The sequence below is a fragment of the Cherax quadricarinatus genome, chromosome 37 (assembly GCF_038502225.1).
Source record: "Cherax quadricarinatus isolate ZL_2023a chromosome 37, ASM3850222v1, whole genome shotgun sequence".
Lineage (NCBI taxonomy): Eukaryota > Metazoa > Arthropoda > Malacostraca > Decapoda > Parastacidae > Cherax > Cherax quadricarinatus.
Window position 1 is genome coordinate 11,483,214 of NC_091328.1, and position 23,126 is coordinate 11,506,339.

Consider the following 23,126-nt stretch of genomic DNA (forward strand, 5'->3'; position numbering starts at 1 on the left):
CTCACTCCCAACACGACTGGACACAGCCTCACTCCCAACACGACAGGACACAGCCTCACTCCCAACACGACTGGACACAGCCTCACTCCCAACACGACTGGACACAGCCTCACTCCCAACACGACAGGACACAGTCTCACTCCCAACACGACTGGACACAGCCTCACTCCCAACACGACTGGACACAGCCTCACTCCCAACACGACTGGACACAGCCTCACTCCCAACACGACTGGACACTGCCTCACTCCCAACACGACAGGACACAGCCTCACTCCCAACACCACTGGACACAGCCTCACTCCCAACACGACTGGACACAGCCTCACTCCCAACACGACAGGACACAGCCTCACTCCCAACACGACTGGACACAGCCTCACTCCCAACACGACTGGACACAGCCTCACTCCCAACACGACTGGACACAGCCTCACTCCCAACACGACTGGACACAGCTTCACTCCCAACACGACTGGACACAGCCTCACTCCCAACACGACTGGACACAGCCTCACTCCCAACACGACTGGACACAGCCTCACTCCCAACACGACTGGACACAGCCTCACTCCCAACACGACTGGACACAGCCTCACTCCCAACACGACAGGACACAACCTCACTCCCAACACGACAGGACACAGCCTCACTCCCAACACAACAGAACACAGCCTCACTCCCAGCACGTCTGGACACAGCCTCACTCCCAACACGACAGGACACAGCCTCACTCCCAACATGACTGGACACAGCTTCACTCCCAACAGAACTGGACACAGCCTCACTCCCAACACGACTGGACACAGCCTCACTCCCAACACGACAGGGCACAGCCTCACTCCCAACACGACAGAACACAACCTCACTCCCAACACGACTGGACACAGCCTCACTCCCAACACGACTGGACACAGCCTCACTCCCAACACGACAGGACACAGTCTCACTCCCAACACGACTGGACACAGCCTCACTCCCAACACGACTGGACACAGCCTCACTCCCAACACGACTGGACACAGCCTCACTCCCAACACGACTGGACACAGCCTCACTCCCAACACGACAGGACACAGCCTCACTCCCAACACCACTGGACACAGCCTCACTCCCAACACGACTGGATACAGCCTCACTCCCAACACGACAGGACACAGCCTCACTCCCAACACGACTGGACACAGCCTCACTCCCAACACGACTGGACACAGCCTCACTCCCAACACGACTGGCCACAGCCTCACTCCCAACACGACTGGACACAGCTTCACTCCCAACACGACTGGACACAGCCTCACTCCCAACACGACTGGACACAGCCTCACTCCCAACACGACTGGACACAGCCTCACTCCCAACACGACTGGACACAGCCTCACTCCCAACACGACAGGACACAGCCTCACTCCCAACACGACAGGACACAGCCTCACTCCCAACACGACTGGACACAGCCTCACTCCCAACACGACTGGACACAGCTTCACTCCCAACACGACTGGACACAGCCTCACTCCCAACACAACAGGACACAGCCTCACTCCCAACACGACTGGACACAGCCTCACTCCCAACTCGACTGGACACAGCCACACTCCCAACACGACTGGACACACAGCCTCATTCCCAACACGACTGGACACACAGCCTCACTCCCAACACGACTGGACACACAGCCTCACTCCCAACACGACTGGACACACAGCCTCACTCCCAACACGACAGGACACAGCCTCACTCCCAACACGACTGGACACAGCCTCACTCCCAACACGACTGGACACAGCCTCACTCCCAACACGACAGGACACAACCTCACTCCCAACACGACAGGACACAGCCTCACTCCCAACACGACTGGACACAACCTCACTCCCAACACGACTGGACACAGCCTCACTCCCAACACGACTGGACACACAGCCTCACTCCCAATACGATTGGACAAACCCTGGCTCACTCCCAATACGATTGGACAAACAATCCTAGATTCACTCCCAACACGGTTGGACAGAATCCCAGAATAATCCCAAAAAAACGATTAGAGAGACAATCCCAGGGTGGCTCCCAACACAACGGTACAAACAAAGAGTTACGTGTGTCCCCAACTTCTGTTTCAACCATTTCCCAGAGTATTTCGAAACGCTGCAGCAGTGAACTTTTATGTCCGTGTTCCCTCGGCTTTTTACCCCCCTCTCTCTCTCTCTCTCTCTAGCTAGGACTGCTAGGTACTAGTGTGCGTGTGGTTGTACAGGCAGTGTATGGCAGGTTTTGTGTGTATGAAAGCAGGAACAATCTGTGTAAATGAAAGAAGCAAGATCTGCGTGTATAAGAGAAGCACTCACACTAGCACCCCGTGACAGTCTTCCAGTACTGCTCTACCATCGTAGCCCCTCCCTCAGGTCAAACTACTCGCTTGTTCAGCAACATTGGCGCTGCTATTGGCTCGCAAGCCAACATACCTGAGGGTTTCCCAAAGGCGATGCTAGATATACTGGAAGCACCTTTATACCTCTGATGAGTTTCCAGAATCTTTCTACTGCCGGAGCCCTGCCATACATGGCCTCTCACTAAAATTATTTAAACCTCCTTTCTATACAAGACTGCATTATGAGTTTAAATATCACATACTACGTGTCACTGACTTCAAAATTATAGTACTAAGAAAAATAAGAAAAACTCTGTTATATATAAACCCAAATATATTTTCTCAGTCCACAGCATTCGAACTTACACACTGCATCAAAGTACATAGTACTTTGCGATTTTGGCTTAAATAGCGGTGCTCCTCTTGCCGAATAAGGCAAACGAAAATTTGTGTATGCAATAATTTCGCAAAAATCATTCTGAATCTAAGGATAAAAATATATTTCATTGTGTTTGTTTATTATTAAATTACTGTAAACTTATCTAAAATATATTTAACTGGATTAGGCTAAATTAAATTAAGCTTGTTATAGTGAGGTTAAGTAAGTTTAATAAGGTTCTTTTGGTACAAAATTATTAATTTTTACATTAACACAAATGAAAAAATATATCTTTAAACGTATAAGAGAAATTTTTTGAAAGGACTTAATTTTAAATGAGTTCTTGCTAACTGACCAGTTTTACCTATTCGGCATATATATATATATATATATATATATATATATATATATATATATATATATATATATATATATATATATATATATATATATATATATATATATATATATATTCCAGTACGTCCTCCACGCTTCCCAGTTTATTAAGGGTCAATATTTTACGAAAAAAAAGCAAATCAAGTATCATTTGTTAAATTGGTAGTGGACAAAAATGGAGCGAGTGTTCTTATGTTTGTCTTTGTTGCTGTGTGGCGCTCGCTACCAGACTTGTCAGGTTGTGCTAGACTCTGTTAATTTGTGTTCTCGTGCGCTAGACCGTGTTCTAGTGCGTTGGGAGTGCCCTGGAAGGTGCTGGAGTTTGTTGGAAGGTGCTGGGCTATGTTGGAAGGTGCTGGGCTGTGTTGGAAGGTGCTGGGCTATGTTGGAAGGTGCTGGGCTGTGTTGGAAGGTGCTGGGCTATGTTGGAAGGTGCTGGGCTGTGTTGGAAGGTGCTGGGCTATGTTGGAAGGTGCTGGGCTGTGTTGGAAGGTGCTGGGCTATGTTGGAAGGTGCTGGACTATGTTGGAAGGTGCTGCGTTGTCTTGGATGGTGCTGAGCTGTGGTAAAGGTGCTGGACTGTGTTGGAAGTTGCTGGACTGTGTTGGACTGTGTTGGAAGGTGCTTGACTGTGTTGGAAGGTGCTGGAAGATGCTGGGCTGTGTTGAAAGGTGCTGACCTATGTAGGAAAGTGCTGGGCTGTGTTGGAAGATGCTGAGCTGTGTTGGAAGATGCGGATTCTCTTGGATGGTGCTGAACTGTGTTAGAAGGTGCTTGGTTGTGTTGGAAGTTGCTGGACTGTGAAGGTGCTGGGCTATGTTGGAAGGTGCTGGACTGTGCTGGAAGATGCTAGACTGTGTTGGAAGGTGCTAGGCCGTGTTGGAACGTGCTGGATTGTGTTGGAAGGTGCTAGGCTGTGTTTTAAGGTGCTGGGCTATGTCGGAATATGTTAAGCAATGGTAGAATATGTTAGGCTGCCTTGGAACGTCTCCGGCCGTGTTGGAACGTTTTAGGCTGTGCTGGAATGTGTGTTGTGTTACCCTGGGCTGGAATGGGAACTCCATGTGTTGGCAGTCTTATACTGGAATGGACCGTGTATCAAACAGCGTGTTATTCCAGCGATCTGACGAGCCAGTAATAAAAAATAAAAAAAAGTATCGACCTCTCACGCCGACGGCCCGACAACTCGATACGCCGACGTGTTGACGACCCAATGTTCCGAACACGCACAAAAAAAAGAAAAAAGAAACGCGGTCCATTATAGTGACGCCTCGACCACTCTTTTGACATTAAGCGATCTGACCACAAAACTGTTTCTGCATTTACTTCGACCTATGACAACTGTGCATATTTTTTTTTGTTTTGGTGATTAATGTTATTAAAACCAGCTCACAACAACAGCGCATCCTCATAATAACGAAAAACGAAAGAAGAAGAGCAGGAGTAAACTGGAGAGAGAAAGACGCTCCCTCTACAGAAGATGACGAAGAGTCACTGAGCTCCTCAGGAGTGCTGGAATATCTGATACACGAAAGGAGGCGCTGACCAGGGAAGTGGAAACTATCGAACTTAAGTTAAATGACTCTTACAGGAACCAGGAGAGATAGGAGGAGCTTAAAGCTATTAGCGAAATTGAAAGAAATTCAAAATATTTCTTTTCATGTGCCAAAAACAAGGCAAATACCACATCTAGTATCGGGCCCTTACTCAGACAGGATGGGACTTACACAGATGACAACAAGGAAATGAGTGAAATATTGAAATCCCAGTACGACTCTGTGTTTAGTGAACCACTAATCAGTCTGAGGATCGACGACCCAAATGATTTCTTCATGAATGAGCCTCAAAACTCCATAAATGTATGCCAGATTTCCGACATTACCCTAACTCCGATAGATTTCGAAAAAGGCATTGACAACATGCCCATGTGTGGCATGCAAAGAGTACGTAACCTTTATTCGGCGCATGTACACACCCTCATTTACAGGCTATCTCCCCCAACCAGCGAACCAGGTGACTGCGAGTTGACGATGGGGCCCCGTCGTTCAACTAGTACCTAGGTTCCAGCCAATAAGAAGATGGTTTTGGCAATCGCAGAGGTTATGTGGGTACCACTCTCCTGTCTGCCCTTGTCATTCCCATTCTAGAGCTGGTTGAAGTACGGTCTGCTCTCTAGTGGCTTCTATTCTGCCTTGCTTACCGTGGAGTGCACTAATACCTATCACTGTACATAGTGCATATAGTGTACATACTGCTGTTCTAAATTGGTGAAGGATAATATAAGTCAAAAGTTTTCTGCTGTTTATTTTGCTCCCTTTATACTCAGGATAACAGGCCTCTAGGCTGGAATACTGCTGTACATTAACATCTCCATTCAAAGCAGGTGAAATTGCAGATCTAGAGAGTGTACAGAGATCCTTTACTGTACCTATAAGTTCTGTCAAGCACCTTAACTACTGGGAACGCTTAGAAGCACTTGACTTGTACTCGTTGGAACACAGGAGGGAGAGATATATCATAATCTACACTTGGAAAATCCTGGAAGGAATGATCCCAAATCTGCACACAGAAATCACTCCCTACGAAAGTAAAAGACTGGGCAGGCGATGCAAAATGCCCCCAATTAAAAGTAGGGGCGCCATTGGTACACTAAGGGAAAACACCATAAGTGTCCGGGGCCCAAGACTGTTCAACAGCCTCCCATCAAGCATTAGGGGAATTGCCAATAAACCCCTGGCTGCCTTCAAGAGAGAGCTGGACAGATACCTAATGTCAGTGCCGGATCAGCCGGGCTGTGGCTCGTACGTTGGGCTGCGTGCGGCCAGCAGTAACAGCCTGGTTGATCAGGCCCTGATCCATCGGGAGGCTTGGTCATGGACCGGGCCGCGGGGGCGTTGATCCCCGGAATAACCTCCAGGTAACCAGGTTGTCGATGGCATCGGATGGGCTGGAAAATGAGTGGGAGAAGAGTTGAGATTCACCTAGGGAAAAATGAAGAGCACCATAACAGCTGGGAAACTCGACGTAACTGGAAACTCACGTAGAAAATAAATGTGCAGCAAAACAACGTTTAAGCTACAATCTAACTGGAAGCTCACCTGGGGGAAAAAGATGAGCAACAAAACTGCATTTAAGCATACAACCGTAACTGGAGGCTTACCTGGTAAAAAAAAAAGTAACAAAGCTGCATTTAAGCTAACAACGGTAACTGGAGGCTTACCTGGGGAAAAAATGAGCAATAAAACTGCATTTAAGCATACAACCGTAACTGGAGGCTCACCTGGAAAAAATACATGGGTAACAGGATGACGACTGCTTTGAGTTTTCTGTCAGAGTTTTCTTACTCTCGCAGCCCGGCCCTAGGTTAGGCTTGTCTAGTGTTTGCATGTTCAACCAAGGCGTTACTGCCGGCGGCCCGCTGGCTCACATATCCATCACAACCCGGTTAATCTGGTACTTGGTGAAGATACATGTTCAATTTCCATGTTATCTGGAACAACGGATATTGACACAATATTCTCTATTTTGCCCATGGCGCCCCTGTTTTTCACTGGGTTTATATTACACACTCACTCCAATGTGTTATGGGAGTGTGCTGATTTAGAACTATGACCTCGAATACCTTTCACGTACATGTATGTATTGTATATATTATCGTCTCTTTCTCTCTCTCCTTTGAGGCGTTCCCTGTAACTTAAATGCTTATTGGTTTTCTCTGGGTCGTAAATTATCTGTATTTGTACCAGCTCTGATATCTCTCCTGCCCTGAAAGGTGGCATCAGCATCAAACAATACTCAAAGCAAGAGAATACAAGTGTAAATAACAAAAAGGCACAATACCGTGACTGGAACGATACACAAATAACCCGCACATAAAAGAGAAAAGCTTACGACGACGTTTCGGTCCGACTTGGACCATTGACAAAGTCACACTAACAGAGGTGGAGCGTCTGGTTGTCTTTGTTGTGGACGTTTCGCCATCCAGTGGCTGGCTGGAGAAACGTCTACGATGGGGATGCCCGGGTGTTGTGCATGTGTCTTAATTTCATCTTGTCGGTATTATATACAATTCTTGTACTACTACTACTACTACCTCCACCTCTTCCTGCCTATATATAGCCGTCCTGCTCCACCTCTGTTAGTGTGACTTTGTCAATGGTCCAAGTCGGACCGAAACGTCGTCGTAAGCTTCTCTCTTTTATGTGCGGGTTATTTGTGTATAGAATACAAGTGATTTGAAAAGTGTCACCATTGGCACTATTTTCCCTCTTTACAAAATTCTCATTATCTACCCCTTCATTTTCCTGGCTTTCATGATATTTGCCTTACTGTGTTCTTTGAAAGAAAGGTCATCTGACACTACACTAGGAGCTTTCACACGTTCGTTTCGTTCTGTTTGGTGATTTTCTTGCGTTTCATATACAGTGTCTCTCGAGTTCTTCATTCTTTCCATATCTAAGCAGCTGGAACTTGTCACTACTGACACTGGAAGACTCTTTTTTATATCTTGTAGTCTGTCTCTTCACATAGTTACTAACATACACGTGACTATTTTTAGAGGGTTCTGCCTTCGTTGAATAAGATAATGAGGGGTCAGTCATTGAAAATAGTTAAAAATTAAGTGGACTACCCACATACTATTTGCAAGTGCTCTTAAGTGATATTATGGCAGTGTAACAGTAGACATCGGCAGAGAAGTTTATTGTGGAATTAAGCACAATTACCCCATTTATTACGATTACGTTTACCTGTTCTTGATTCCAGGCGTAATAGCTAACGTGCCCCTGTGTCGGACCAGGCTGTTGGCGTTGGCAGCCCGCAGTTCAACGTTGGCACCACAGCCCATCTAATCGGAAACGGACTTTAGTAGCCTACGTTAGGACATTTCCTATGTATGAAGGGATGGTGGTGAAAAATCTCGAGCGCCAGATAGCGACCGACTTGCCTTTAGAATGGGGTGCGTTGATGCTGGAGAAAATCTCTTAATCCATGGTACTGAAGCGACCCTTTCCTTTCTCAAATACAACGAATTACCTCCCAGGAATATAATAATAAAAACAAAATAACCAACACGAGTCGCATCGATCTCACCAACTGTGAAACAACAATCGTGCGCAATGCGCATTCGTCAATTTCTCTTTTCTGTTTTCACGTGTCACTAGTATAAAAAAAAAGTTGGTTAATATCGCTTAATCCTCAGGAGTGAGCCTTCTGCTGGCTCCTCCCCACCAACACTGCTGCTGGTCCTCCCCCACCAACACTGCTGCTAGTCCTCCCCACCAACAATGCTGCTAACTCCTCCCCACCAACACTGCTGCTGGCTCTTCCCCACCAACGCTGGTGCTGGTCCTCCCCACCAACGCCGCTCCTGGTCCTCCCCACCAAAGCCGCTCCTGGTCCTCCCCACCAACGCCGCTGCCGGTGCTCCCCACCAACACTACTGCTGGTCCTCCCCACTAACACTACTGCTGGTCCTCCCCACCAACACTACAGCTGGTCCTCCCCACCAACGTCGCTGCTGGTCCTCCTCACCAACGCTGCTGCTGGTCCTCTCACCAACGCCGCTGCTGGTCCTCCCCACCAACGCCGTTGCTGGTGCTCCCCTCCCACACTGCTGCTGGTCCTCCCTACCAACACTAATGCTGGTGCTCCCCACCAACACTACAGCTGGTCCTCCTCACCAAGACTGCTGCTGGTCCTCCCCACCAACACTGCTGCTGGTCCTCCTCACCAACACTGCTGCTGGTCCTCCTCACCAAGACTGCTGCTGGTCCTCCCCACCAACACTGCTGCTGGTCCTCCCCACCAACACTGCTGCTGGTCCTCCTCACCAAGACTGCTGCTGGTCCTCCCCACCAACACTGCTGCTGGTCCTCCTCACCAACACTGCTGCTGGTCCTCCCCACCAACACTGCTGCTGGTCCTCCCCACCAACACTGCTGCTGGTCCTCCTCACCAACACTGCTACTGGTCCTCCCCACCAACACTAATGCTGGTCCTTCCCACCAACACTAATGCTGGTCCTCCACACCAACACTGCTGCTGGTCCTCCCCACCAACACTAATGCTGGTCCTTCCCACCAACACTAATGCTGGTCCTTCCCACCAACACTGCTGCTGGTCCTTCCCACCAACACTAATGCTGGTCCTTCCCACCAACACTAATGCTGGTCCTTCCCACCAACACTGCTGCTGGTCCTCCCCACCAACACTGCTGCTGGTCCTCCCCACCAACACTGCTGCTGGTCCTCCTCACCAACACTGCTACTGGTCCTCCCCACCAACACTGCTGCTGGTCCTCCCCACCAACACTAATGCTGGTCCTCCCCACCAACACTAATGCTGGTCCTTCCCACCAACACTGCTGCTGGTCCTTCCCACCAACACTAATGCTGGTCCTTCCCACCAACACTGCTGCTGGTCCTTCCCACCAACACTAATGCTGGTCCTTCCCACCAACACTAATGCTGGTCCTTCCCACCAACACTAATGCTGGTCCTCCACACCAACACTAATGCTGGTCCTTCCCACCAACACTAATGCTGGTCCTTCCCACCAACACTAATGCTGGTCCTTCCCACCAACACTAATGCTGGTCCTTCCCACCAACACTAATGCTGGTCCTTCCCACCAACACTAATGCTGGTCCTTCCCACCAACACTAATGCTGGTCCTTCCCACCAACACTAATGCTGGTCCTTCCCACCAACACTAATGCTGGTCCTTCCCACCAACACTAATGCTGGTCCTTCCCACCAACACTAATGCTGGTCCTTCCCACCAACACTAATGCTGGTCCTCCACACCAACACTAATGCTGGTCCTTCCCACCAACACTAATGCTGGTCCTTCCCACCAACACTAATGCTGGTCCTTCCCACCAACACTAATGCTGGTCCTTCCCACCAACACTAATGCTGGTCCTTCCCACCAACACTAATGCTGGTCCTTCCCACCAACACTAATGCTGGTCCTCCACACCAACACTAATGCTGGTCCTTCCCACCAACACTAATGCTGGTCCTCCACACCAACACTAATGCTGGTCCTCCACACCAACACTGCTGCTGGTCCTCCCCACCAACACTAATGTTGGTCCTTCCCACCAACACTGCTGCTGGTCCTTCCCACCAACACTAATGTTGGTCCTCCCCACCAACACTGCTGCTGGTCCTTCCCACCAACACTAATGTTGGTCCTCCCCACCAACACTGCTGCTGGTCCTTCCCACCAACACTGCTGCTGGTCCTTCCCACCAACACTAATGTTGGTCCTTCCCACCAACACTGCTGCTGGTCCTTCCCACCAACACTGCTGCTGGTCCTTCCCACCAACACTAATGTTGGTCCTTCCCACCAACACTGCTGCTGGTCCTTCCCACCAACACTGCTGCTGGTCCTTCCCACCAACACTAATGTTGGTCCTTCCCACCAACACTGCTGCTGGTCCTTCCCACCAACACTAATGTTGGTCCTTCCCACCAACACTAATGTTGGTCCTCCCCACCAACACTAACGCGGGTCCTTCCCACCAACACTAATGCTGGTCCTCCCCACCAACACTGCTGCTGGTCCTCCCCACCAACACTGCTGCTGGTCCTTCCCACCAACACTAATGCTGGTCCTCCCCACCAACACTGCTGCTGGTCCTCCCCACCAACACTAATGTTGGTCCTCCCCACCAACACTAATGCTGGTCCTCCCCACCAACACTGCTGCTGGTCCTCCCCACCAACACTGCTGCTGGTCCTTCCCACCAACACTAATGCTGGTCCTTCCCACCAACACTGCTGCTGGTCCTCCCCACCAACACTAATGCTGGTCCTTCCCACCAACACTGCTGCTGGTCCTTCCCACCAACACTAATGCTGGTCCTCCCCACCAGCACTGCTACTGGTCCTCCCCACCAACACTAATGTTGGTCCTTCCCACCAACACTAATGCTGGTCCTCCACACCAACACTAATGCTGGTCCTCCACACCAACAATGCTGCTCTCAGTAGTAGTAACCAGTTACCAGTAACCAGTGTACCAGTCGCCAAGCTCTCAGTAGTAGTAACCAGTTACCAGTAACCAGTGTACCAGTAGATGACTCACTACCAACCGTCTCTGCCTGAGTCACTGTCTGTATTCATATTGCCGCTGACCTCAGCAGTATTTCAAAGACCCCCACATATGGGTACTGTGGGCGGTCAGTTATACGAGAGTGAGCAAGGAGGCAGGTCACGGCTGTTAGGGCGCTTCACACATTATCCGTAATATACGTACTTCCAGCCTACGTGAGTATTTCTTTACCCTATCCACGTGTTCGAACCCCACATGATACTGCTGGTCCTCCCCACCAACACTAATGTTGGTCCTTCCCACCAACACTAATGCTGGTCCTCCCCACCAACACTGCTGCTGGTCCTCCCCACCAACACTGCTGCTGGTCCTCCCCACCAACACTGCTGCTGGTCCTCCCCACCAACACTGCTGCTGGTCCTCCCCACCAACACTAATGCTGGTCCTCCCCACCAACACTAATGCTGGTGCTCCCCACCAACACTGCTGCTGGTCCTCCCCACCAACACTGCTGCTGGTCCTCCCCACCAACACTAATGCGGGTCCTTCCCTCCAACACTAATGCTGGTCCTCCCCACCAACACTGCTGCTGGTCCTCCCCACCAACACTGCTGCTGGTCCTCCCCACCAACACTGCTGCTGGTCCTCCCCACCAACACTGCTGCCGGTCCTGAAAAATCGCACAACTGCAAAGGAGTTAAAAACGACAAAAAAAAGCACACGTGTTCGTGTGCGTGCGTGAACACAAAACACAAAAGCCAGAACACGGCGAGCACAACTAAGCTCTTGTAACTATTAACAGGTAACCACAAAGCAACAGAAACAAGTCACCTGTTGTCATTATCTCTGCAGGACAAGGAGCCTGAAAATGACGCTAACGGTTGTAGGGATGGTCGAAGTGGCTGCTAGAGTTCAACCGGTACAGGTGCCAAAACCAAGCCTTTTAAGAGGCGGAGCACAGTATGACAGGGGGAAAAATGGATCAGAGAGCGAACATTACATCGAACATGTTACCGGAAGTTATCGACCGACGCAACGTGGCTAGCACGTGAGAGGTCAGCGCATCTTACAACAGCCTTCAGGAGCTCGATACGAAGGAGTACTACTGATAGTAACGAAGAGAGACAAAGCACAATGTTTCACTCTATATAGAGCAGCCTGATAAGAGCTCTACGTAGAGCAAAACGTGGTCGCAATAAAAAATTTTATTTACACCCATTTCCGTTCTTCATTTGATATCACGAACGTTAAAAAAAAGAACGTCAGGATTATGCACAACGTACGTAAAGTTTCTCCTGTCGAAGTTTCAATCTGAAGAACAAGATCAGAAACTTAAGGTTCAAAGATTTCCAACTAGAATAGTCCCATTGCTGAGGAAAAGACCAACGGAAATTAGCCTCTCTCTCTCTCTCTCTCTCTCTCTCTCTCTCTCTCTCCTGACAGAAAATAGAACTAAGATACAAGATCGAGAAAAATAACCTCAATACGGAATAAGAGGATCAAAAACAAGGGGACATACATGGAAGCTGAAAACACCGAGCTGTCAGGAAGTACTTTTTCAGGGTGGCAGGGAAGTGGAATGAATTTTTGAGAATGGGTACGAGATTATGGGGCCAGTAATCATTAATGGCAACACTGAACCCACTGAAAATACAAATCCATGATAACTGGTGAGAATCCATACACATATACAAATCCGTGAGAATAAACTGAAAGCCAACAACACACAAATTGGTGAATATACACATACAAATCCGTGAGTACAAATTGGTGAGTATACACACAACTCCGTGAACACAAATTGGAAGCAAACATACAAATCCATCAGTGTAAATTGAGAGCAAACATACAAATCTGTGAGTACGAATTGGAATAAACAACATACAAGTCCGTGAGTACAAATTGGTGAGTACACACATACAAATGAAATATCAAAACAATTTCCCTCTCGAAAACGAAATGAAAAATCCAGTTCAATCCGTCCCTCGGCCCCTCGGCCAGCGGACAAATCCCACAACCTGAGCTAAAACTCACGTCATCGCCTGCTGCTAGTGGTGGTACTGCTTCTGGTGCTGCTGTTGCAGGTAGTGGTGCTGGCGGTGGTGCTGCTGTCGCTGGTGGTGCTGTTGCTGCTAGTGGTGCTGCTGTTGCAGGTGTTGGTGGTTGTAGTACTGCTGGTGGAGCTGCTGTTAGTGCTGCTGGTGCTGATACTGCTGTTTCTGCTTCTGGGATGGCTACTGGTGCCTCTGCTGTTACTGGTGGTGTTGTTGCTTTTGTTATCATAGTTACTGAAGTTCACATAGGCACAATACCGTGACTGGAACAATACACGAATAACCCGCGTATGGGAGAGAGACTTACGACAGCGTTTCGGTCCGACTTGGTCCATTAACAAGTCCCAGTAACGTTTGTACAGTTTCTATGTTCAGTACAACAGTACCAACAGACCCCTGGCAGTCTTCAAGCTGGCACTGGACAAGCACCTAAAGTCAGTTCCTGATCAGCCGGGCTGTGGCTCGTACGTTGGTTTGCGTGCAGCCAGCAGCAACAGCCTGGTTGATCAGGCTCTGATCCACCAGGAGGCCTGGTCACAGACCGGGCCGCGGGGGCGTTGACCCCCGGAACTCTCTCCAGGTAAACTCCAGGTATGTTTCCCAGTTACTGCCGAACAACCTTTCACCACACACACTAACCATCACCCCAACCTCACAAGCATCTGTACCACCACCCTACCACCATCTATACCGCCACAATCATCCCCAGCAACCAAGTACCTGAAGTTATAGCCTCCGGGGCCAGGTCCCAGACCAGGACTACCAGCGATTACCTTCAACCATCACCGACACCCTCTTCCTGAGACCCTGGACATCACCACCATTCCAGCACGACTACCACTACCACTACCAGCACGACCACCACAACCTCTTGCATGGGTGGCACTGCATGATAACCATCAGGCTTGCTTCCAGCCTCCTCCCGCAAGCTGGTATCTTCTACTGTCGTTCAGAAATCACTTCCATTATAATTAAGGAGAAGTCAGCCCCTCTGGCGGCTTCGCGCTGATCTCAGCCACAATGATCTCTGAGTCCCACAGATATCTCTCAGCCCCACCGATCTCTCAGCCCCACAGATTTCTTAGCCAAAGAAATCTCTCAATCCTACTGATCTCTCAGCCCCACAGATCTCTCAAACCCACATATATATCAGTCCCACATATCTCAGTCTTTACTAGTCTCTCAGCCCCTCCGGTCTCTGAAACCCCGCTCTCTGCCCCCAACACAGTCATGTTTGCTAAAACTAACAAGGTAACACCAACGAAAAATTCGCTACTCCATCCAGGGATCCAATAACATGAAGGATTTCCTATCCAAGCTGCAGGTTCATATTACAGGTTGCCAGCGTTGTGCAGGTTGCCAGCGCTGTGCAGGTTGCCAGCGCTGTGCAGGTTGCCAGCGCTGTGCAGGTTGCCAGCGTTGTGCAGGTTGCCAGCGCTGTGCAGGTTGCCAGCGCTGTGCAGGTTGCCAGCGCTGTGCAGGTTGCCAGCGTTGTGCAGGTTGCCAACCCTGTGATACACCTGTGACTAGTCTCGAGGGATAGTTCTCTGTCGACTACCTGGAGTCTACCTGGAGGGTGTCCTGGGGTTCAACGCCCCCACGGCCCAGTCCTTGACGAGGCCTCCCAGTAGATCAGGGACTGACCAGCCAGACTGTTACTGCTGACTGCACGACTAGATTTCCTTGTTGATTGCCTGGTAAACCTGGCTGTTGCTGCCAGCAGCCCACAGATCGACACAAGCACCACAACCTGGTCATATTGTTTAGGCAGTCAAATAAGGACCCCAGTGGAAATAAGTCACTTTGACTTTTTGGGGGGTTATCCTAGGTAATTGACACATATGTCACTACCTACCTACTATGTCACTACCTACCTACTATGTCACTACCTACCTACTATGTCACTACCTACCTACTATGCATGATAATTTGCATAACTGCATTTATGTGTACCTGTACCTTAATAAACTTAGCTGCTAAGACTGGTCTCGGACCAGATCGCGGGGGGGGGGGCTCTGACCCCCGGATTCCACTACATTACGTGTAGTCGAATTATCATACATAGTAGGTAGGTAGTGACATGTGTGTAAATTACCTAGGATAACCCCCCCAAAAAAGTCAGAGAAAGTGACTTATTTCCACTGACTACCTGAACAATATGTCCCGGTTGTAGTGCTTGTGTCAGTCTGCGGGCTGCTGGCAGCAACAGCCAGGTTTACCAGGCAGGTAGCACTGTCACCACTGCCAAATTGAAAGTTACCAGTGGTGTGTAGGAAGCCAGGGGCTTCCTACACACCACTGGTAACTTCCAATTTGGAATATATCATCTGGATTCTAACAATCCATTACCACTGAGAGGAGAGACTGAGAGGAGAGCTCAATATTGTCACTCGTGGAAATTAACCATGACAATCTGTGCCCATACTCGACACACAATATAAAACTGAAAAGGAAAATGTCCACGACAAGATACACGAGAACAACGACTCCAGTGTTACTACCACTACGTGCGGTCAGCAGCAACCGCATGGTTGATCAGGTCCTGATATACCGGGAGGGATGGTCAGGGACTGGGCAGCGGGGGCGATGATCACCCGTACACCCTCCAGGTAAACTCCAGGTAGCAAGACCACTAACTCGTATGCCAAAGAATACGCTACCTGGGATACCTGAAGGACGTTTTCAGGGGTCAATGTCCCCGTGGCCTAGTCCCAGACTAGGCCTCCTCGAGAATCAAGGCCTGATCAAGCAGGCTGTTACCACTGGCTACAGGGAGCTGAACAGATACCTACTCAGTACGGGATTAGCCGGGCTGTGGTTCGTACGTTGGTCTACGTGCGACCAGTAGTAACAGCCTCGTTGATCAGGCCCTGATCCACCGGGAGGCATGGTCACTGATCCTCGGAATACCCTCCAGGTAGACACCAGGTAGGTAGACACGCAATCCAACATACGAACCACAGCTCGTCTGGTCAGGAACTGATTTGAGGAACCTGTCTAGTTACCTCTTAAAAGCAGGTAGAGGCTTGTTGGTAATTCTCCATATGCACGGAAGGAGGACGCTGAAGAGTCGAGGACCGCTGACACTTATCGAGTCGTCTCTTAAGAGCACTCATTACGCCCCTGCTTTTAGTGGAAGTATTTTGCACCGTCTTCCAGCTTCTTGGTGTGCTCAGATTTGTAACGAGTCCCTCCAGGATTTTCCAGGTGTATATTACGTACCTTTACTCGGCTGCGTACCAAAGAATGCAGTTGAAGGGACTTCCAGCGTTCCCAGTACTTCAGATGCTTGAGTGGAAGTGGAAGTTCTCTGTACTTTTTCTAGCTCCGCAATCTCACTTGTCTTGGAGGTATATCCTTGATATATCTTTGAAGGCTTTCGAGAGTTTCCCTACTCTCTAGTGCCTGCCTGATCACCTAGGCTGTCACTGCTGAGCTACATGCCCATCACAGCCTGATAGTCGAGCTTGGAGAGAATAAGTGACTTGATAACACTGATGGGCTGATCACATCGACTCCAGGCTGAGGGACTGATTACCTCAAACTTCCTATCTTCAAGCATTCTTCTCTGTATTGGACTGATGAAGCCACTGTCTGGCGAAACGTTTCCACAGTAAAGATACCCAAGTGTTGCACGAATGTCTAAGTCATCATTCTGTGTGGTACATACCTGGAGAGTGTTTTCCCTATGTCAGAGGTTTATTTCCCAGAGGTTTATTCTCCAGGCAGAGGTTTATTCTCCAGAGGTTTATTTCCCAGAGGTTTATTCTTCAGAGGTTTATTTCCCAGAGGTTTATTCTCCAGAGGTTTATTCTCCAGAGGTTTATTCTCCAGAGGTTTATTTCCCAGAGGTTTATTCTCTAACAGAGGTTTATACTCCAGGCAGATATTTATTCCCCATATGTTTATTTTGTTTTTAGTGCATGCTTTATTCGCAGGCATAAGTTCACCCCTTGGATCTAGGGTAGACACACGTCATCACCGCCGGGGTGGCTGGGGGACTGATCCCCAATTATAAACTGCACTGACTGCATGATTGTATGTTGTTGTTTGTGCTGAGTCAAACTTCCCTCCCAGAATTGTTGAATATATTTGACATGTTTTCCACCCAATAATGAAAGTTAAAATTATTATTACTAGTATTATTATTACTGTATAATTATTGACTCATATTTTCAGAAAGTTGCCCAGGGCATATTTTTTTTTTATTATTAACACATCGGCCGATTCCCACCAAGGCAGGGAGGCCCGAAAAAGAAAAACTTTAATCATTCACTCCATCACTGTCTTGCCAAAGGTGCGCTTACACTACAGTTATAAAACTGCAACATTAACACTCCTCCTTCAGAGTGCACTGCACTTACCATCCCCAGGACTCAAGTCCGGCCTGCCGGTTTCCCTGAATCCCTTCATGTTAGCCTGTTCATACTCCAACAGCAGGTCACCTAAAAACCATTTGTCTCTAAACCTATCTAACACACGCATGCTTGCTAGAAGTCCAAGCCCCTCCTGGAGGTTACCTGGAGGTTATTCCGGGGATCAACGCCCCCGCGGCCCGGTCCATGACCAGGACTCCCGATGGATCAGGGCCTGATCAACTAGGCTGCTACTGCTGGCAGAACGCAGTCCAACGTACGAGCCACAGCCCGGCTAATCCGGCACTGACTTTAGGTATCTGTCCAGCTCTCTCTTGAAGACAGCCAGGGGCTTATTGGCAATTCCCCTAATGCTTGATGGGAGGCTGTTAAACAGTTTTGGGCCCCGGACACTTATGGTGTTTTCTCTTAGTGTACCAATGGCGCCCCTACTTTTTATTGGGGGCATTTTGCATCGCCTGCCCAGTCTTTTACTTTCGTAGGGAGTGATTTCTGTGTGCAGATTTGGGACCATTCCTTCCAAGATTTTCCAAGTGTAGATTATGATATATCTCTCCCTCCTGCGTTCCAACGAGTACAAGTCAAGTGCTTCCAAGCGTTCCCAGTAGTTAAGGTGCTTGACAGAACTTATACGTGCAGTAAAGGATCTCTGTACACTCTCTAGATCTGCGATTTCACCTGCTTTGAATGGAGATGTTAATGTACAGCAGTATTCCAGCCTAGAGAGAACAAGTGATTTGAAAAGGATCATCACTGGCTTGGCATCTCTCGTTTTGAAAGTTCTCATTATCCATCCTATCATTTTCTTTGCACGTGCGATCGTGGCACTGTTGTGATCCTTGAAAGTGAGATCCTCAGACATTACTACTCCCAGGTCCCTTACATTATTTTTCCGCTCTATTGTATGGCCGGAGTCGGTAGTATACTCTGTTCTAGTTATTATCTCCTCCAGTTTTCCATAACGGAGTAGTTGGAATTTGTCCTCATTGAACATCATATTGTTTACCGTTGCCCACTGGAAAACCTCGCACACAAAATCTCCTTTACCCCCTCCCTCCAACCTTTCCTAGGCCGACTCCTACCCCACCTTCCCTCCACTACAGATTTATACACTCTCGAAGTCATTCTATTTCGTTCCATCCTCTCTACATGTCCAAACCACCTCAACAACCCCTCCTCAACCCTCTGGATAATAGTTTTGGTAATCCCACACCTCCTCCTAATCTCCAAACTACGGATTCTCTGCATTAAATTCACACCACACATTGCCCTCAGACATGGCATCTCCACTGCCTCCAGCCTTCTCCTTGTTGCAACATTCACCACCCATGCTTCATACCCATATAAGAGTGTTAGTATAACTATACTCTCATACATTCCCCTCTTTGCTTCCATTGACAAAGTTCTCTGTCTCCACAGGCTCCTGGGAGCACCACTCATTTCTTTCCCTTCGTCAGTTCTATGATTCACCTCATCCTTCATAGACCTATCTGCTGACACGTCCACTCCCAAATATCTGAATACATTCCCCTCCTCCACACACTCTTTTTCCAATCTGATATCCAATCTTTCGTTACATTTTTGTTATCATCATTACTTCATTCTTTCCCATATTCACTTTTAATTTCCTTCTTTTACATACCCTACCAAATTCATCCACCAACCTCTGCACCCTCTCTTCAGAATCTCCAAAAAGCACAGTGTCATCAGCAAAGAGAAACTGTAACAACTCCCACTTTGTGTTAGATTCTTTATCTTTTAACCGTACACCTCTTGCCAACACCCGAGCATTCACTTCTCTTACAACTCCATCTATAAATATGTTGAACAACTACGGTGACATCACACATCCTTGTCTAAGGCCTACTTTTACTGGGAAATAATCTCCCTCTCTCCTACATACTCTAACCTGAGCCTCTTTATCCTCATAAAAACTCTTCACTGTTTTCAATAACGTACCTCCTCTTCCATACATTTGAAACATCTGCCACACTGCCCGACTATCTACCTTATCATACGCCTTTTCCAAATCCATAAATGCTACAAAAAGCTCCCCACCCTTATCTAAATACTGCTCATCTATATGTTTCACTGTAAACACCTGCTCTACACACCCCCTACCCTTCCTAAAGCCTCCTTGCTCATCTGATATATATATATATATATATATATATATATATATATATATATATATATATATATATATATATATATATATATATAGACAAGAGCTTTTTTTTACAACTGAGAATTGACAGTAAATATAACCTGAGCAACTGAAGAGACCAAAGCAATTTAAATTCTAAGCAAACACCCGCGACACGACAAAAACAAACAAAAAAAAAGTTCAAAGTTTTGCGCTACCTGACAGCAATAAAATACGTACACAAAATGGGAGTTGCTACGAGGGACACACACACACACACACACACACACACACACACACACACACACACACACACACACACACACACACACACACACACACACAAAAGGTAACAAGCACTCTCCAAACACAATATATACAGCGATGACAGACTAACAGACTTGTGACTATTGCTCCTCCCTTAACGAAAGCTATGTCAAATGTAACAAACTAGTCCTTTATAACGTTCAAACCTTTTATAACATCCAAAAGTCACCTTTTATAACGCCCAAAGTCACCTTTTATAACGCCCAAAGTCACCTTTTATAACGTCCAAAGTCACCTTTTATAGCGTCCAAAGTAACCTTTTATAACGTCCAAACTTGCTTTTATAACGTCCAAAGTAACCTTTTATAACGTCCAAAGTAATCTTTTATAACGTCCTTTTACTCTTCGAGACGCGTTTCGGTCGGTCCTGGACAGACCGAAACGTCGCCTTAATTAATAATTCCCCTCCAAGCCGAAGGATGGGAAATGGCAAACATCAGCGGGATGCGATTTCAGACATTTTTTCCGAGAATGTCTGAGCTCGTTAACCCGAACTCTGTTCCGCCTTGGGGCAGATATCCCAGAGATATCTTTCCACTATCTGCAAATGTATATGAGGATAATTATGGAAAACTGCAAATCGAGAAAGCAAATGGGGAGAGAAAACGGAGACCCGATTAAGAGAAAACGTATGGAGACGAGAAACTAAAGTGAACGGACACGGAAGAACACACTTTTCCGCCACCCAACCAATATGATAGTCAAATGAAACAAAGAAAATAGAGAGAGAGAGAGAATAACGGGTAGAGTCAAAAGCCAACTTGTAAAAAGAATGAAAAAGCAAAAAAGATAGAGAGAGAGAGAGAGAGAGGGGGGGGAGGGATGGGGGGAATGAAGTGAATATAGTGTCAACATGGCAGCATCGAAATGGAGAGGATGTCCAATACCAAGACCTGGGGAGTGCCACAGCAACTAGGCACACACACACACACACACACACACACACACACACACACACACAAATAGTTTGGGAAGCGATGTAGTGGAGGCAGGATCCATACATAGCTTTAAGCAGAGGTACCTGGAGGTTACCTGGAGGTTATTCCGGGGATCAACGCCCCCGCGGCCCGGTCCATGACCAGGCCTCCCGATGGATCAGGGCCTGATCAACTAGGCTGTTACTGCTGGCCGCACGCAGTCCGACGTACGAGCCACAGCCCGGCTGATCCGGCACTGACTTTAGGTATCTGTCCAGCTCTCTCTTGAAGGCAGCCAGGGGGTTATTGGCAATTCCCCTAATGCTTGATGGGAGGCTGTACGATAAAGCTCATGGTTCAGGGAGTGACCTAGTAGCGACCAGTGAAGAGGCGGGGCCAGGAGCTTGGACTCGACCTCTCAGTAGTAATAACCAGTTACCAGTAACCAGTGTACCAGTAGATGACTCACTACCAACCGTCTGTGTGAATCATTGACTGTATTCATATTGCTGCTGACCATAGCAGAATTTCAAACATCCCTCACCCGTAGGAATGGTCCCAAATCTGCACACAGAAATCACTCCCTACGAAAGTAAAAGACTGGGCAGGCGATGCAAAATGCCGCCAATAAAAAGTAGGGGCGCCATTGGTACACTAAGAGAAAACACCATAAGTGTCCGGGGCCCAAAACTGTTCAACAGCCTCCCATCAAGCATTAGGGGAATTGCCAATAAACCCCTGGCTGCCTTCAAGAGAGAGCTGGACAGATACCTAAAGTCAGTGCCGGATCAGCCGGGCTGTGGCTCGTACGTCGGACTGCGTGCGGCCAGCAGTAACAGCCTAGTTGATCAGGCCCTGATCCATCGGGAGGCCTGGTCGTGGACCGGGCCGCGGGGGCGTTGATCCCCGGAATAACCTCCAGGTAACCTCCAGGTAGGCACTCATGGGTCAGTCAGGCTAGGGAGCAGAGAGAGGCAGGACGGCTGTTGGCGCTTTCCATACTTCCCGTTATATATTATACGTACTACCAGCCTACGTGAGTATTCTTACCCTATCCACGTATCGAAAACCCACATGACAGACCCCTGCAACCTCAACTAGGTGAGTACACAAAGAAGAGGTACGATAAAGCTCTTGGAGCTTTATCGTACTGAACCTTACAGTAGAGAAGGACAAGGGGAGGGAACATGCTTACTTAAGTACAAATTTAACGAGAAATTGATACGAACAGACCGTTTGAATTAACGTAAACAGGATCAAGGGGACACAGGTGGAAGCTGAAGACAGATGTCACACTGATGTAAGGAAGTATTTCTTTAGTCTCGGGGTGATTGAAAAGTGAAATGACTTGGATGAGGCAGTGGATGTAAACTCAATACGCAGTTTCAAGAGTAGATACAAGGCTGAATATTAAAATGGTGTACAATACCGACAGGTTGGTAAGACACAGGCGCAACAGAAAAGTTAGTAGAAGCAGTAGAGATGCGAAGACGACGTAATCAGTCCGTCACCGTTGAAGACGTAGTTTTGAGGTGGTCAGTCCCTCATTGTTTTAGACTATGGAACAAAATCTCTTCTCCAGGCTGAGGGACTGACCACCTCAAAACTCCGTCTTCAACGGTGAAGGACTGATTACATCGTCTTCACAACTCTATTGTTTCTGCCCACTTTTCTGTACTCGACTGAAGAAGCCTACTGTGTAGGCGAAACGTTTCGGAATAAAGATACTTAACTGCTGCACATGTGTCTTAGATACAAGGCTCAAGAGGCCAGAGGTCAGTGATGCCGATCAAAGTACACAAGACCAAGCAAGGGACCGAGTCTCGACGCTTGTGCAACATATTGGAATCTTTATTAAGGAAACGTTTCGCCACACAGTGGTTTCATCAGTCCAATACAAAGCAGAACGGCGGGTACGGAGATGAAGAATTGGAGGTAATCAGTCCCTCAGCCTGGAGTCGATGTGATCAGTGTCCATCAATCTTGAAAAAAGGACTGATTACCTCATTCTCTTCCTCGTCTTCCACCGTTCTTCTCTGTGTTGGACTGAAGAAGTCACTGGCTGGCGAAACGTTTCCCGAATAAAAATTCCCAAAT

General features: G+C 48.0%; 1 protein-coding gene across 2 annotated transcripts in view; it reads right to left on the minus strand.

Moving 5' to 3' along the window:
- The window catches only part of stx (ubiquitin-like domain-containing protein stuxnet), a 420,592-nt gene that overhangs the window by 115,009 nt on the left and 282,457 nt on the right, over positions 1-23,126 (minus strand). The window lies entirely within an intron of this gene.